At 43.6% G+C, this 12,584-nt stretch overlaps 1 pseudogene; it reads right to left on the bottom strand.

Annotated features, from left to right (window-relative positions):
* LOC139255633 (prolactin-releasing peptide receptor-like) overlaps positions 1-12,351 on the bottom strand; it is a 47,211-nt pseudogene extending 34,860 nt beyond the window's left edge.
* Positions 12,352-12,584: the final 233 nt, after the last annotated feature.

Here is a 12,584-nt window from a genome sequence, read left to right as displayed (position 1 = left end):
CATGGCCAGCAGAGTTTTGGATGTTCTCAAGTTTATGGAGGGTAGAATGTGGGAGGCTGACCAGGAGTGTATTGGAATAATCAAGTCTAGAGGTAACAAAGGCAAAGATGGCGGATTCAGCAGCGGATGAGTTGTGGCAGGGGTGGATTTGGGCGATTTTATGGAGGTGGAAATAAGCGATCTTAGAGATGGCACGGATATGTGGTCAGAAGCTCATCTAAGGGTCAAATATGACACCGAGGTTGCAAACAGTCTGGTTCAACCTGAGACAGTTGCCAGGGAGAGGGATGGAGTTGGTGGCTAGGGAACGGAGTTTGTGGCAGGGACTGAAAACAGTGGCTTCGGTCCTCCCAATATTTAGTTGGAGGAAATTTCTGCTCATCCAGAACTGGACGAGTAGTGTGACAATTTAGAGAAAGTGGAAGGGTCGAGCGAGGTGGTGGTGAGGTAGAGCTGGGTGTCACCTGGTACATGTGGAAACTGATGCTGTGCTGTTGGATGATGTGGCTGAGGGACAGCGTATAGATGTGAAATAGGAGGGGGCAAAGGATAGATCCTTGGGGGGGCTCCAGAGGTAACGGAGCAGGAGCGGGAAGAGAAGCCATTGCAGGTGATTCTTTGTTACATTCTATAGATGTAGGATTATAGGATTCGACTGTAAGAATATTTGATCTGTTATATCTATGCTAATCCTTAATACCTTCAATCCCACTATTAGCCAGATATTCGTTCTTCATACTGTAACAGGAGGAATCAGCAAAGCATTAACTGCTCTGTTCGAAATAATTAAATGATCACTAGAAACAATGATTATGAAACGTGAATTCATGCTAACATCTACTGTAACACTACACTGTGTATTGCTGACCTATTTCTGCTACTTTTTTGACAAATTGCCAAACAAGCCTGTGCCTTTTTCATGGCAGACTTCATCAAACAATAAATGACACATTTCTATCATTTCCTTTTCAAGGCTAAAATCTAATCATCTCACCCAGTGTACATGGACAGTCTAGATTGGTATTAATTCACAATTGGCTGGACAAAATTGTTTCCGAATCCTTTGTCTGCTCTTCAACAACAGTTTGTTTGCACTCCTACTGCGAGAGTTAAATCTATTCCAAGTAACAATATATATGTAGCTGGAATAACATCCTGCTCTTCACTAATAGAAAATCCTCTTGGCTCACAGCCAGAAATCTGGCCACTTCCAATTGGATGAGGAGAAAATAAATATTGCCATTCAGTTACTTGGTTTAGTCAAATGCATACCATTCACCTTTGATCATGAGCGTGATCCCGTGCGTCCATATACAAAATCTTTAGATTAATGTATGTGACTGGACACCTGGAGGACATGGCTGAAAGATGAAAGTGCATTAAACATATTCACTCTTCAAGTTACAACATAGACTGCAGTAAATATCAACCTGTTCAAACATTTAAGAGAATACATGATTAAATCTGAAACAAGTAGAAGAGGGAGATTTTTGCCTTTATCGCCTGTGCATTAAGCATTGGGTGAGCAAAGCACAACAAAGAAAGTCTGGTGGGCAGGTTCTCACGCCAGGAAGGAACCCACTGGATTTTTCTTCTGTTCATATGAATGTAAGGAAGATCCGACAGGTTCTGTAAGGGGTGTGAGAATTTCCCCACGTTTTCCCGTCTGCACTCTGGCCAGGAGATGGGTGATGCCCAGGTTGATAAAGATGACAATCTATCCTGAGATATTGCAGTCAGGGAAAAGAAAGAAAGGAAAAAAGACTTGCATGTATATAGCTCCTTTCACAACCACTGGACATCTCAAATGCTTTACAACCAATGAAGTACTTTTGGAGTGTAGTCACTGTTGTAATGTGGGAAACGCGGCAGCCAACTTGCGCACAGCAAGCTCCCACAAACAGCAATGTGATAATGGCAAGATCATCTGTTTATGTTATGTTGATTGAGGGATAAATATTGGCCAGGACACTGGGGATAACTCCACTGCTCTTCTTCGAAATAGTACCATGGGATCGTTTACTTCCACCTCAGGGGGCAAACGGGGCCTCGGTTTAACATCTCATCTGAAAGACGGCACCTCCGACAGTGCAGCGCTCCCTCAGCACTGCCACTGGAAAGATATGAAAAATGGTCATGTCGGCTCCTGAAGTAAGCTATGATGGCAAGGAACGCTGAATTAGCTTTTTTTGTTTTCACGTCAATCATTTTTTGACTATGGGCAAACATTTGCTGGCAAAATACCAACAGGCTTTGTGGAGCTCGTCATTATCAGTATGTAAATTGTCCAGCAGTTTGTGGTGAGGAAGAGATACACCATGAGTTGCAAATCACCAAAAATAGCTGGACGATTCATGCCATACCGCCGTTAGTCTTGCAAAAGCAGCAGCTCACCATCAACCACCCCATGAGTTTCCTGTTTCATTGCTGCATCTGCGTATTCATTGCAAATTCAACTCGCTGCAGAAAGTTATGGTTGGTACCAGTTGAAGATGAGATTTATATTCTTGCAATGCCACTCAACCTCTCTGGCCCAGAAAAGTAACAATTGAAACTGGGAAGTCTCATTCCTGCAGGTAGTAAATTGTTCTTAGAGAATTTTAAAAAGTAAAATTTAATTTCTCCTTTCTCTCTCTCTCGCTCTCCCTTAATCCAATCTTTCTTTCCCTCACTCTTTTTCTCTTTCTGCTGCTGATTTGACTCTAATTCACCCCATTTCCATTTCTGTCGTTCCTCTGCTTCCTTGTTTAAATTTCATTGGTTCAGGAAATAGACTTTTGGTCTCTTCATTCCCCAAGGTCCCTGATGCCGTTATCAGTTCATACTTCAAGCAATTTATAGCACAAAATATTTTCAAGCTGAAGGGTGAGGGAAAAAGTCTAACTAACAGGACTTGCCCCCTCCAGCAAAATCTGGTCCTACATGTATTGATTCCTATGTTAAGAATATGTGCTTTTCAGATATTGGCTAGTTTTATATATTGCAGTCCGTAAGCATGAACCCGAGCTTCCGGTCGCCTGTCACTTTAATTCTCCACTCCACTCCCACTCTGATCTCTCCATACTTGGCCTCTTACACTGTTCCAATGAAGTTCAACGTAAGTTTGAGGAATAGCACCTTATCTTTCATTTAGGCACTTTACAGCCTTCTGGACTCAACATCGAGTTCAACAATTTCAGACCTTCACCCCTGCCCCTATTTTTTTTTGTTTTTTTCTCTTTCCCATGGCAGTTGTTGATGATTCTGCTATTTCCATTTACACCCTATCTAGACACATCTTTTGTTTCTTAACTTTCCCCATTGCCATCTCCTTTTGCCTTACACCATCATCCCTTTTGTATCTTAATCTCTTCTGCCTTCCTCCCTATCACAGACCTTCCCTTTTGTTCTTTCCTCCTCTCCCCCTTTCCCTGCCCCTACACTTGCTTAATAACCTGTTACATCTCTAACTTTTTCCAGTCCTGACGAAGGGTCTGTTTCTCCCTCCACAGATGCTGCCTGACCTGCTGAGTACTTCCGGCATTCTCTGTTTTTATATTATATATTATATGATATATTGCAGTCCCTCATTTAATAGACTTCACTGTAGAAAAACAAAGTTCCCTCGAAAGTTTCCATTTGACAATCATTTTTGTTCCAATTGATTTCAGAATCAATGGTCCGGAAGAACAAAAATGTCCTCTACCTATTAAGCCATGATTGGTTAATCATCCTCAAATACAGATGCTTCGCAGCTATAGTCATTACGTGTGGGCAGGACAGCTTGTTCAACTGATGTCTTCCTAATGGGGCTGCTGATAGTTCTTTGTCATGGTGATGCTTGAAACAATTGTATCTGCACTCAGACATGGGTCAAAGCCATTCTATCAAATGGAAGTGCCATGTAAAATCTTGGGATTTGTTTGTGTAGCCGTCAGAAGACAGTGTTTGTGTCATTGTTATGTTTAAACGGGCTTGTGTGGTTTGGGGACAGTGACTTACAGCATGCTCAATATGAATGTTATCTTCAATATACAACAATTTGAAAGCTCCAAGAGCCTCTGATGAGATAATCCGCTGTACTGAAGACTATGACCAGCAAGTCCACAGTGAGTCAATCCTTGTTTTGTAAAATGCCTATCTTCAAAATTATTCATCTGGATGACACAGTTGCTACTGTTTTGTAATTAAAAGAAAAACTGTGAACACCAAAATTCTGAAAATACTAAATACTGGAAAGCTACAAGCAGTTCTGCAAATGTCTGTAAAGATAAAATGTCAGTTCTCAGCAAAGGTTTACACCTGAAACACCAACTGACTCGTGTGTTCTTGACCGATGCTACCTGACCTGCTGAGTGTCTCCAGCACTTTCTGTTCTAGTTTTAAATTTTCAGTATCTGCAATAAAGTTATGTGGTTAAATAAAGGACCTTACTATATTGCTGCATGAGGCAACATAACAGAATCTGAAGTGAAGGCATAAATGTTATCTAGAGAAAAGCAACTTACCTATTCCACTCACACATATTTAGATGTGCATTTTCAAGGTTAATGTTAATGATTTAGTTGCTTCTTTTGTAAATAAAGACCTGTTAGACGTCTGATAGACAGATATTGAGGAGAACTTTGATGCTTTATTCATTTTTCATGTGCTTCCTTTACAATGGTTAAGTAGGCTCAAAGGGCCGTATAGCCTACTCCTGCTCCTATTTTCTATTTTTTTTACGTTCTTGTGCATGGGACATGGAGGTACTCATTTTGAAATTGGCCACCTGGACACTAACCTGGCAGAACAGTTTGCCCGCCCATTGTAGAACCCACCCGATTTTCATACCAACAGACAGCCAATCTACTCCGCCGGGTTACTGCCAAGATGGAGATGTTGAAAAGGGCCCTGGATAGTGTCAGTATTGAAGAAGCAGGGAAGAAGATGGATTCTTGTCCATGGAGGACAGCAGGCCAAGGTTGAATAATGAAGCTGCAATACTGAATGAATAGGCTTTTTGCTTGCTAATCTTTGTGAATATTTTCCCTCAGGAAGTTAAATAGGTGGGGTTAGAGTCCATTAATGGGTAATTTGTACACAGTCTGTGAAATGAACGGGTTTGATGGCACTCTTATTCTATACTTTCTTACGATTTTGCTGTAACATTTAGAGAGCAACTGTTCTGTAGATTTTAGCCTAAAAAATGTTGCTAAACAAATGATCCCAATGTGGTAGTTTAGTGGGCACTTAACAGTTGTAAAGGAAATACTCAATCGGACAATTCCTGAAAACACCAAACTATTTATTTGCAAAATTGAATTTGCTCTAAACATGGACTGTAATTGTGTTATAAAGTGGAAATTGTAAACAGGGAATAGCTTTTAGATGAAAGAAGTGATTGAGGGATATGAGTGCTGAGTACACTATAGTGTTTTAGGAATTCTGGGACTGGCCAGTGGTCTGTCATGGTTTTTTTCAGCCTGTACACTCTTATATTTCCATGAATGTTGGCCATAGATAGTTTGCTTCAATGCAATTTGTGCAATGAAGGTAAATCAGTGCCAGAGCAGTGGGAGGCATTCACGAAGGAGGTACATGGAATTCAGGGCAAACATGTTCCCACAAAGAAAAAAGGAAAAGGGTAGATCTGACAAATCCACCTGGATGAAAAGGTGCATACAGGGTAAGATAAGGCAAAAAAGGGAAGCTTATATCAGATACCGAGAGTACAATATGGCAGAAAACCTAGAAGAGTATAGAAAATGCAGGGGTGAAATTAGGAAGGAAATTAGGAAAGCAGAAAGAGGGCATTAAAAAATACTGGCAAGTAGAATCAAAGAAAACCCAAATATGTTTTACAATTACATAAAGATCAAGAGGATAACTAAGGAAAGAGTAGGACCTATTAGGGACCAAAATGGTGATCTATATGTGAAAACGGATAATGTGAGTAAGATACTTAATGAATACTTTGCGGCTATCTTCACAAAAGACGGGCGGGGGGAGGGGGGGGGGGGTGATGCAAACGTTGGAGTTCAGGAGGAACATAGTGAAAAATTGGACAGGATAAACATAGTAAGAGAGGAAATACTAAGGGGTTTTGCATCCTTGAAAGTAGATAAATCACCAGGACCGGATGAAATATATCCGAGGCTATTAAAAGAAGCAAGGGAGGAAATTGCGGAAGCTCTGACCATCATTTCCCAATCCTCACTGGCTACAGGAATTGTGCCAGGGGATTGGAGAACAAATAATGTTGTACCATTGTTTAAAAAGGGAGGAAGAGATAAACCGAGCAATTACAGGCCACTTAGTTTTACATCGATGGTGGGCAATTTACTGGAATCAATTCTGAGGGACAGTATAAACCTTCATTTAGAAAGGCACAGATTAATCAAGGACAGTCAGCATGGACTTGTTAAAGGAAGGTCATGTTGACCAACTTGATTGAATTCTTTGAGGAGCTAACAAGGAGGGTTGATAAGGGCAGTGCTTTGATGTAATTTACATGGATTTTAGCAAGGCTTGTGACAAAGTCCCACATGGCAGGCTGATCAAAAAAGTAAATGCCCATGGGATCCATGGGAGAGTGGCAAATTGGATCCAAAATTGGCTCAGTGGCAGGAAGCAAAGGGTAATGGTTGATGGAAAATTTTGCGACTGGGAGATTGTTTCCAGTGGGGTTCCACAGTGCTCAGTAGTCGCTCCCTTACTTTTTGTAATATATGTTAATGATTTAGACTTAAATGATAAAGACACTTGCAGATGATTCAAAAATTGGTTGACAGTGGGGAGGAAAACTGTAGACTGTAGGAAGATATCGATTAACTGGTCAATTGGGCAGAAAATTGGCAAATGCAATTCAATCCAGAAAAGTGTGAGGTAATGAATTTGGAGAGGAGCAACAGGGCAAGGGAATACACAATAAATGGGAGGATACTGAGAGGTGTGGAGGAACAAAGGGACCTTGGAGCATTTGTCCACAGATCCTTAAAGGTAGCATGACAGGTCAATAAGGTAGTTAAAAAGACATACGGAATGCTTTCCTTTATTAGCCGAGCACAGAACATAAGAGCAGTGAGGTTATGCTAGAACTGTATACAACACTAATTAGACCACAGCTGGAGTACTGCGTGCAGTTCTGATCTCCACATTACAGGAACGATGTGATTGCACTAGAAAGAGTGCAGAGGGGATTTACAAGGATGTTGCCAGACTAGAAAACTTTAGCTATGAGGAAAGATTGGATAGCCTGGGGTTGTTATCCTTGGAACAGAGGAGGCTAAGGGGAGATTTAATTGAGGTGTATAAAATTATGAGGAGTCTAGATGGAGTGGAAAGGAAGGACTTATTTACCTTAGCAGAGGGATCAATAACCAGGGGGGCATAGATTTAAAGTAGTTGGTAGAAGGAGTCGAAGGGAGATGAGGAAAAATGTCTTCACCCAGAGCGTGGTGGGGGTCTGGAACTCACTGCCTGAAAGGGTAGTAGAGGCAGAAACCCTCTCCACATTTAAAAAGTACTTGGATGTGCACTTAAAGAGCCATAACCTACAGGGCTACAGACCTAGAGCTGGAAGATGGGATTAGGCTGGGTAGCTCTTTTTCAACTGGCACGGACACAATGGGCAGAATTGCCTCCGTCTGTGTCATAATTTTTCTATGATTCTATGAATTATTTTTGGTTTTGAAATAATTTTCAGTGCATCAGCAAATGTTCTGTATTTCAAAACATCTGACCATGGTGGATCCTCTAGTGGTTCAGTACAGTATCTAAACATAATTCATACTGAGCCATGCGGATCTGGAAAGATCCAAATTTGATCCCAAAGGGACAATTTTAATCCAACCGCTGGACAGAAACTGGGCAGTTAAAATTGCCCAGGTTACTTACCTGACGGAAAGCCCCCGGTAGGCCCCACCATTCTGAATCTTAACTTGCTCTACCTACCTAATCTGGCGGGGTCCTTTATATATGCACACTGGGCTCCAATGGGGCCATCGGCACCCGACTGCAGTTTTAACTACTGGTCTGAGTGGAGAACCCATTGTCGTTTTCCCACCAGGTGAAGGCAGCAGGAAGGGAAGCCATGGCCCAAACAGGTAAGATTTATTTGCTTTCGATGTGGGGCCAGGTGTTGGAGTACTGGACCCCATGAGGAAAGCTTTGGCCTCTCCCCGCCGCAGACACCTCACCCAAACCAATTGTGAGGCCCCCGCCTATGGGATAGCCCCCAAGTCAATCTCGCCCCCTGTCTGGTATCGACGGGCAGTGTCCAGCCCCTGTGATCTTCCCTCAGTTCCCACTGACGTCAAGTCAGATGGCAGGATTTAATTGAGGCTCGCGAGTTAAACATAGAAACATAGAAAATAGGTGCAGGAGTAGGCCATTCGGCCCTTCGAGCCTGCACCACCATTCAATAAGATCATGGCTGATCATTCACCTCAGTACCCCTTTCCTGCTTTCTCTCCATACCCCTTGAATAGCCCAGGCCTCATTTCTGGAGCTGCGGGTGGGTTTCGAACTCACTCTGTTATCCACCCACCTCTGAGCATGGTCTGTTCATCGCGTATAGCTGGTAGTTATAGATCAATTCTTTCTTCAACAAAATTACCTTCTTTGTAAACTTGAGTTCATCCAAAACTCTGCTGCATGTAGGTACAGTTGGCAATTAACAAAGCACATGGTATGTTGGCCTTTATTACAAGAGGATTTGAGTGCCTAAGAACATAAGAACGTAAGAAATAGGAGCAGGAATAGGTCATTTGGCCTCTCGATCCTGCTCCGCCATTTAAGTAGATCATGGCTGATCTGATCTTGCACTCAACTCCACTTCCCTGCCCGCTCCCCATAACCCTTCATTCCCTTATCGCTCAAAAATCTTTCTCCACCTTAAATATATTCGATGACCCAGCCTCCACAGCTTTCTGGGGCAGAGAATTCCACAGATTTATGACCCTCTGAGAAGAAAATCCTTCTTATCTCAGTTCTAAATAGGACCCCTTATTCTGAAAATATGCCCCCCAGTTCTTGATTCCCCCTCGAGAGGAAACATCCTCTCTGCATCAACCTTGTCGAGCCCCCTCAGTATCTTATATGTTTCAATCAGATCACCCCTCATTCTTCTAAACTCCAATGAGTATAGGTCCAACTTGCTCAACCTTTCTTCATAATTCAACCCCTTCGTCTCAGGAATCAAGCTAGTGAACCTTCTCTAACTCACACCAAGTCCCATTCACCCATTACCCCTGACCTACATTGGCTCCTAGTCCGGCAACGCCTCAATTTTAAAATTCTCATCCTTGTTTTAAAAAATCCCTCCAAGGCCTCCCCCTTCACTACCTCTGTAACCTCTTCCAGCCCTCTAACCCTCCGAGATCTCTGCGGTCCTCCAATTCTGGCCTCTTGGCCATCCCCGATTTTCAGTGTTCCATCATTGTTGGCCTGACCTGCAGCTGCCTAGGCCCTAAACTCTGGAATTCCCTTCCTAAACCCCACTCTCTGTCTCTCTACTTCTCTATCCTCCTTTAAGATGTTCCTTAAAATCTATTTCTTTGAGCAAACTTTTGGTCATCTGTCCTAATATCTCCAGAATAAAGGAAAATTGGATCGACCTAATTCTACATTCTAATTCTACTTAATGGCTGGGTGTCAACTTTTGTTTGATAACGCTCCTGTGAAGCGCCTCGGGGTGTTTTACTACATTAAAGGCACTGCATAAAGACATGTTGTTGTTGTTATTCATGATGCTCAGTCAAACTGAGTTTTGTTAATCACAGTGTATTCCAAATCTAGCTTCACACTGAAGAACCGTGAGAATGTTCTATGCAAAGCTTTGTTATCTGATATGGACCTTCCAACTAGCTTGCAGTCTCAACGACAAATTATTAATTGTCCAATACACCAGATCCAGATTAGCCACAATTTTAATTTGAAACAAGGCTACAAGCCTCCTCCCCATCCTCAATAAATAGAAACATAGAAACATAGAAACTAGGTGCAGGAGTAGGCCATTCGGCCCTTCGAGCCTGCACCGCCATTCAATGAGTTCATGGCTGAGCATGCAACTTCAGTACCCCACTCCTGCTTTCTTGCCATACCCCTTGATCCCCCTAGTAGTAAGGACTACATCTAATTCCTTTTTGAATATATTTAGTGAATATAGAGGGAGTGCCAGGTTGCCTGTTGGCGGCCCGGCCAAACCCAGGGGGGGGGAGAGACATAATTGTCGGGCCGACCTGGCAGTCAGCTGACAAAAAAACTAAAATGGCCGCCGCACAGCCATGTCGCACACACAGCGAACACAGTGCACCGACAGCAAAAACTGTCGGGGGCACCACTCGGCGGCCCAAAGATTTTTTCCCCTGAATTGAGGTGTGGGAGATCGGCGGTGCGCACTTTGATGGGGTCAGCAGCAGCAGGGCGGAAGTGGGGACTGTCGGAAAAAACACCGAGGAGAATTTCACGAGCGGCGGCCATTCGACTCCAAATTGGCGGCCATTCAACTCCGCCGTGTGGGCGCTGCTTTCTGGCGGTAAGAAGCATTTTCAGGAGACTGAATTTCGGCCCCCATAAGTTTCCAGGCTTCACACAATGGTCCATCTAGAAGGCTGATATTAAGGCAAGAGAAAACTGTCCATCAGCTTCAGGTCCCCTTGGTTGTGTACAATCAGGTCTTCCAGGGCCAGTAGAATGATTGAAAATAGAGTGGGGACTTAATCTTAACAGAGAGAGGATACCTCCGATTTATTAGAGCAATGTTATTTAGACATTGGAGGTAAGTATCAATTATACAAGTAAAGTTTACATTTCATGGGCTGAAGTTCCACAGGGCTCCCACTGTCGCAAATCCAGTGGGAGACCATTGGAAAGCCCTGGGAAATGCTCACTTCCAATACTTCGCTGGAAGTTCCCCCGATCTCCCGTCAGGAGTTATAGCAGGAGCTCAGCGGAACATCCATGGAATTTTAGCCCCAATGTTTTTCAAACAGCGAGAGTGTGTATGTATGTGTGTGTATATAAAAGAGACACAGAAACAAACTGAGACTATGAGGCTGGTCGGGGGAAAGCAGCCAACCCGCTCCCAGGAGGTGGGTTAGCACTTTAAATATTATGAGATTTTGTTCCTCATGGTGATCCACCATTTTAAATTTAATTCTGGCTGGTCCAGGGGCCAGCTAAAGGAAGATGAGGACTGCTGGGTCCAGGAGGTAAGTGCCTTTCTACTTACCTGCTGGATCCACGACCCTACGTCACCAAACCCCGCGATCGAATATCCTCCACTATATCCCACGGCCCTGACTCCTTCGATCGCCCTCTGAGGCCTCTAAGCACCTCCCCCCCACCCCGCAAACAAGGCTTCTGATCTCCGATTTTGCACCCCCTCCGCTGGGCCCCAATTCCTCTCTGGCCCCCAATCCCCTTCTGACCTCCGCCCTCCAGCCCCTGATCCTCTTATGACCTCCGCCCTCCAGCCCCTGCTCCCCTTATGACCTCCCCCCTCCAGGCCCCTGATCCCTCTCTGCCCCCACGATTTCTCCCTCTTTTCTGCGGCCTGGTGCCACAGGACTACCCACCCGACAGATAGCCAGCCTCTCCATCTGGCTGGCTGGCAGCGGGCAGGAATCAGTGCGCTGAAATGGTAGTCAGGCCCCGCCATTAAATTCAGCAAGGCCCACGGGACACCTGTCCACCTGAATTTCCCAACTGATTTCCAGCTCTCCCGCTCCCTACCCGGCTCCAAATTAAAATTCCAGTCAGAGAGTCACATTAGCTGGTCCATAGAACCTCGAAATTAAATTTATTCAACTCGAAATCTTCTATGTATTACATTAAAATGATGTAATAATAAGTCAAAAGTTAACTATAATCTGACCAGATAATGCTTGATATTGGCAATAGTTCCACCAAGTAGAAAGTGCTTCACCCACACTGCCCCTCCTCTTCCTCCCCCCTTCCCATATACATTGATGAGCTCAAAACACTCACCCATAAATTGTTTTAACAAAAACTAACAGTAACTGAATTGTTTCGGTAATGAGAAGAATTTTCTTTAAACAGAGAAGACATTATGCAGTGAAAGCCAACCAACCTCGCTCAGTAATGTTGCAGAATTGGCCCAGGATCACTGGAGACACTTACCGACATTTAATCCATTATTCATAAAGGAAGAAGTACTGTTTAACAGAGACTGCTTGCTGTGGGAGCACATTTAAACAGGCAGACTTAACACTGATGTTAAGGTGAGCAGCTTTGCTTAGATCAGCCTTGCGGAGGCTGCCATTATGATTGCTACAGGAGGGAGAAAATTACTTTTGACACTTACCTCAGCAGAGCAATATTTGCCAGATCTCTTGCGTCAGTGGCAGATCTGATGGCCCGAGTCATGAGGATAAGTGTAGGGGAGATTTGAGATGGCGGGTTAGCTCATTAATTAATCTCGCAGGTGCTGTCTGATCGTGCTGGTGGGGGTGACGAAGGTGACTACAGCTGGAGAAAGCTGAGCTGGGAAAGGGGGGAAAGGCACATGTAATGTATTTGCTTCATGGGTTCTTTGCTTAAGAATTCATAGCAACACATTGCTATTAAGAACTAGTTGGTTTATTAACAAAGGTTTAACA

Source organism: Pristiophorus japonicus, chromosome 3 (genome assembly GCF_044704955.1).
Source record: "Pristiophorus japonicus isolate sPriJap1 chromosome 3, sPriJap1.hap1, whole genome shotgun sequence".
Classification (NCBI taxonomy): Eukaryota; Metazoa; Chordata; class Chondrichthyes; family Pristiophoridae; genus Pristiophorus; species Pristiophorus japonicus.
This window is presented reverse-complemented; position numbering and strand designations above follow the sequence as displayed.